The sequence below is a fragment of the Aythya fuligula genome, chromosome 3, assembly GCF_009819795.1.
Source record: "Aythya fuligula isolate bAytFul2 chromosome 3, bAytFul2.pri, whole genome shotgun sequence".
Lineage (NCBI taxonomy): Eukaryota > Metazoa > Chordata > Aves > Anseriformes > Anatidae > Aythya > Aythya fuligula.
This window is the reverse complement of record NC_045561.1, coordinates 72,134,643-72,140,647: the sequence shown is the minus strand read 5'-3', so window position 1 is coordinate 72,140,647 and position 6,005 is coordinate 72,134,643.

Below are 6,005 nucleotides of genomic sequence, written 5' to 3'. Positions count from 1 at the left end.
ATCAATAGCAATCAAGCTGAGCTTTTGCAGGACTGAGAATAAGGTACAATTTAAAGTAGCTAACAGTATCAGTCTGCCTGAAAGAGCAGATGTCATCTGTTTTTATTAAACTGTGGAAAATTGTTTCTTTCATTTTTGGAAGACATTTTGACAAGCAGACAATCTTCTCCTTAATTTCTGAGGGATATCAAGCTTGTGCAAATGCACAGTAATGCTGCTACTTGAAATCTTGTCTTCTAGGAAGTCCCTTGTAATCCCATTTTTACAAAACTTTACCTACAGCATTTCAAAAATAAACCAAGGTAATTCTGCACCACACAGGGGTAAATATAAGCATCTGACAAAACCTCGGTCTTGGTGATTACTCAAAAACATGTTTACTTTGTTGCTCCTTATTTGTCCTTTTGCCATCTGCTTTCCCATCTATGCATTTGTCTGTCTTTATCAAATATCTCAACTGCAGGTTCTCTGGGGTAAGCTGCCGCAGATATTGGGCCCACAAGAAAAACACTATTTAGTATTATATAAGCTTAAATTTAAGATCTGATCTATAGGGCTTTGTTCCTTTTCCTAGTATTGTAACAGATCAGTGAAGAGACTCTTGCTTATTGCAAAATAAATGCATGTACTGCAGCTGATGACAAATAAGAACCAATTCATTATTTCTGAATAAACAATTTTCAGAATGAAGAGGGTCTTTTTATTCAGAAGAGAGGAAGACTAGATGTTGCCCAGCTACAGGAAAGAAACATTTCCTTTAGTGTCTGTAACTCTTTCTTGCCATTCTGCACCAGCTACAGTCACTGACCTGCTGGGGTGAATTACTATTTACGTTTCCTAAAATAAAGGCCAGACCCTACCCAAACCTTTGCTTTTTGTGTGTATTAAGGTACATATGTTCACAACAACACTGTAGAATCACACAATCACAGAACGACTTAATTTTTAAGGGACCTCTGGAGGTCATCTAGCCCAGCCTCTGCTCAAAGCAGGATTACCCCCAAAGTTAGATCAGGCAATTAAGGCCATGCCCAGCTGAGTTTCTGAATCAACTACAATTTAACATGGCAATGCATCACCATCTCATTGATTTCTTTTTTTCCTTGTGCACAAAGGAATTTCCCTCACGGCATCTGGTGGTCACTGCCTCCCACTTCTTTCCAGACGGTCTACTGCAGACCCATCTCCTTGCAGCTCCATGAAGATCTCAGCATTGCTTGGTGTCACTGGAGGCTTGAATGACAGAGCTAGGGAGTAGGACAGGGTGAAAGACATATTTTATTTCTACCTGCACCATAAACAGTGTCATGGGAGAAGACAGATAAAATGTTTATTTCCGCAGAAGATCACACTGCATTATAGTGGAAGTTGGAAGACCATGGGACAAACAGGTAACAGGATTTCTGTACCACTGAGATAGGAGGTCCTCGTCCTCAGGTCACCAGAAGAGGACCTTGCTTCCCAGAATCCAGAGGACTTGGGGCTGTGAGCTGATCAAATCCATATGAAGAAGCTGACATTTTTCAGCATGGTTGTCTCTGATACATTTAAGCATAAAAAAGTCAACAGATCATTTTGTAGAAGGTGCATGCATGTCTGACCTGTGTCTTTCTGTATGAGCACATACTAGTAATGCTAAAATAAAATAAAAATAATAATTAAGAAAACAGTATCAAACAAAACAAGAACAACATAGGTTATTATCAAGATAATAGCACATTAATTGTTATACGTTGGCAAACAGCAAAAAAGGCCATTGCCATCTGTACGACTTCTAACTCTTACTCTAAGTCACACTTTTTTGTGCTCAGTTCAGCTTGTCAAATGCCCATCTCTGCGAGCCTGTGAATTAACCAGGAATATACCCACACTGTAAACTTCCATTTCTAACATAGGGTGCAGTTGGACTTGGTGCTGACATGTGCACTATCCCTACTAAGCACAAGAAGGAATTAAGACTGAGAAAAATTTTACTGAGGATTGTAATTTCTCCTAGGGAAGGATCCTGGTACCCCCAAGGTAAGAGCCGTATAGGTTTTCCATCTTAAAGCATGATTACTTTCAATCTGCATGTATTTGCAATAAACATAGAAATTCTATTACCCTGAAAGGGACTGAAGACAGAGCTGAAGTAACTCATCTGAAGACACACAGGACAAGAAAGGATGAAGAATTGAACCAGTGCAAGCCCATGATGTAGTGGCTCAGACCACCACATCATCCTTCCTTCCAAATCTTTTTGCTTCTCTTCTACCAGGTTTCCTCTTTTATGTTTTCATTATTTGTTCTGTTCCTCAGGAAAAACAATTGCATATGTTGACAGAAATATCAAGGGAATGCATATTTTTCTTATCTTTCCTTCTTATTGACATTCTTTGATTTTCCACTAAATATAATAAAACTGAAAATCTTCTCTCACCTCTGCTTTCAAACACAGAGATTAACAGAAACTGCAGCTTGTAACACTCATAGCTGACTGCAGATTCTCTTTCCATTTCTCTTTTCCTATCTCAAATCAATCTCTTTTTATAGCTTCTGACTGTGCCACTTGAATTATCAGTGCCAACCAATCACTGAAGATTTTCGAGTTGAAACGCTGGACGCTTCACAATGTTTATTTCACTGCAGCGTTAATATTGCCTGGTCCACTGAGCGTTCACTTTGCTCATTGGAATATTAATGTAGTAGGTCCCCCCTAAGACCCTTTCCAGATTTTCTGGCAAACTAAATAATGAAAGAAAAAAGGGTGAAGAGTGACAAAGTTGGCTACAGTAATGCTTAGAACTTTTTCCTCTATGTCTTGAATTTTACTTGCTGACTAGGAGACCAGGGTTGTTGACCAGTTATGACAATAATCTCATTGGTTCAAAGTCAGACCCATTGTTCCAAGATGCTGCATTTCTAGAGTGAGAGCTATAAATGATAGCCAGCTGCAAAGTGGTGTGAACTGCCCAGCAGCATCCTTTGGTGGGCAGTCACTGTACCTGTTGCACTAGCAAATGGCCTTTGATGCACAAACACATCAGGTGAGCACAGGTACCTTGGGGACTGCACAGCAATCCCTGCAAACACCATTTGTGAGAAAAGTGCAATCCTTTGATATTATTATATGTACCCTGGGAGTCAGAGCCACAAAGTGACATCTTTCAGTCCATTGGGAAGTGTTTGCCCTTTGAGTAGGAACATGTCACATCCACAAAAGGAATTTAGCCTTTGGTTGTTTGGATCTGACCTCTGCCCATGGCTCTTCTCCAGGCCCCACAGTTGCAGGCAGCCCTTCCTCCAGGAGCTGAAAGCTGTCTGAACGTCAAAGTCTCCTTTTTGCATGAAGCTAAGGGAGTCTTTGTGCACATAACCCTCGGGGTCTGAACATCTACCTACAGAGTAAGAAGCTCTCCAGCAACAAGGGAAAGAGAAGTGAAAAACTAATTCAAAGCCTGCTAGCTTAGAACAGGGAGACTTAAGTTTAGTGTGAGAATACCTTTGTCACTGCCTTTGGGTGAGCAGGAGAAAGTAAAGATACTGGAGTTCATCTGCATACATTTCTCCAGTTGGCATGTTATATTTTCATGTCACTCATCAGAGCACTATGCATTAATTTGGAATTGCTCAAATTGTGAAGCTGACCTAGGAAAGCAAGGGGATTGATGTAAAAAAGTGGAGATCTCTGCAAATGAAAAAGATAGCCTTTCAATCATTTTCAGTAAAAACAGCTTCACTTCACCCCAACCATCCCGTCTTAGTGTATCACCCCTCAGCTGAGCCAAAGGGACTGGCCGTGGGTCTGTGCTATAAATTAGCTTGGAACAGCTCTCAGCTCTTTTCAAAAATTGGCCCAGGGCACTCACTGGCATCCCTCAGGGGCAGCCATTGCCACCAACCATTGCCATTATCCAAGTATCAATTACAAAACAACTTTTTTTTTTTTGTTTGATTGATTGTTTTTAACTTAGTTCACTTTGGTGATCCAGTTTCCACCAATGCTTCTGTAAAGTGTTATAGAGGTGTTCTGTGCACTGGTTAAATGGGATTCACCCTACAGAAATTTTGCAAGCAAATAGATAAAAAGACCTTAACCAAAAATACTGTAGGGAGAGCACTTTTGTATGAAAAAAGTTCATTTATACCAGCAGAGTTTCTTTCCAAATGTGATGCTGTGCTTCTTTTGCCTCCAAATAAAAGTCTTTTATTTCATATAGACCATTTCTGTGTTTTAGGGAGACTTAGTACACAAATTCAAGGAACCTTTCTATTAAAAGTAACCAGTTGTCTTCAGTTCATTCTGGGTAAAGTCTAAAGGTGATATGCTTCTTAATTTTAAGAGTAAACACAAGATTTCTAAACCAAATTCCTGATGCTGCCAGCACTTTCTTCTGTCTCAGAAAAGGCGATAACTGCATTACACAAAGAAATAAACTAAGTACATACTATCTTTGTATGTCTGTGAGCTTCTTTCCTTCCCATAATGCCTACCTCAGGCACAAAATACAGTATTTTAGCAAAAATTTAGATGTCTACCATCAATATCTTTGAGTCAAAACTTTCTAGACTTGGCTTCTTACATGGCAAAGAATATCATTTTTATCCTTTACTAGCATATAAAAACCAATATATTAGGGATGATCCTATAAGTTTGTGTTGGTTTTCCTCTCCCTCACAATGCAAAGCAAATACTTCAGAAAATACTTGTATAGATCATTGCAAATCTGGATCTGGATCTTGTAAAGGATGATATTAGAAGACCTTTGCCAAGCAGAGGCACAAAAAAAAAAAAAAAAAAAAAAAAAAAACAAGCCAAACTACACTTAGTATATAAAAGTCAGTCTGGAATTGCATCATCTTGGAGCTTGAAAATATTTATACTACCTAGGATACAGTCCAGTCGCTTCCAGATTATTTTAACATTCTGGGTGTCTCTGTGAACAGGTCATCATTCCCCTTCCACATCACCATTCAACAGAGGGGAACAAATTCAGAAATATGCAGAAGGTGTGTGGTTTAGGAGGAATAATCTCTGTATTTTCTATGATTTAGGGGATGTGATAGATCTTTTCTGCCTGAGAGACATAGGAAAGATGTTTCCAACCAGTTATTGCAATTCATTGCTGATATAAAGGAACACAGCTCCACGGACAGCACCAAAGCACACCATCCCATATCCAAACATCTCACATACATTTATTGATGTCCATTGAGGAGAAGACCTTCACTGAATGTCAGCATTTCTAGTTTTTTTTAGATCTACTTTCTATGAATTGCTCTGGGACCAGAGAGGATTAACAGAAAAAGTGGTAACAATGGAGCTATCACTGCATTTGAAATTGCATCTAAATTCCAAGGCATGATGTGATCCCTCTTAAAAACTTTAGAGAATGTTTCAAAGGTCATCACATGGGGATAATTTGGGCCTTGAAAGAGCCATTGTGCTTCCAGACATGGGAAGTTTCTTTCTAGTCCAAATTAAATCCATAGCATTTTTATGTACTGAGTTTTTGCTCTTCTTTCTCTTTACCCTTTCCCCCCTCCCCTTTCTGGAGGAATTAAGTCGCAATACTTTGAAAGGAAGTGAACTCACTCGGGTGGAGGGCAGTAAAAGATATAATCCTGGATCTCAATGTTTCTGTTCATGAAGCCTACCGTGTAAGAAAAACGGCTGCCAAAGTCTAAGCTTTTTAAAACAGTGTTGTGTCTCTGGAGTGGCTTAATAAGGGTGGAGACCAACAATACACTCTGCTAAGTAAAGCCAGTGAAAAATACAGCAAATCACTTGGTAAAGACTCTCACCGAAACAGATATACTTGATTTAGCATGTAAAGAAGAACACTGGATGTTTCACAGTGTCACAGCTGTAGATATCCCACTATAGCTTATGGTGTCAAGCTCGTACATTCTGAAAATTTAGGAGAAAGGCTTGCTAAGGAATCCTTTTCTCCTAAACATCAATTGTTTTTTTGGACTTTATATTGCAACAATAAATATATATGGACAGTTTGAGGGTTTCTGCT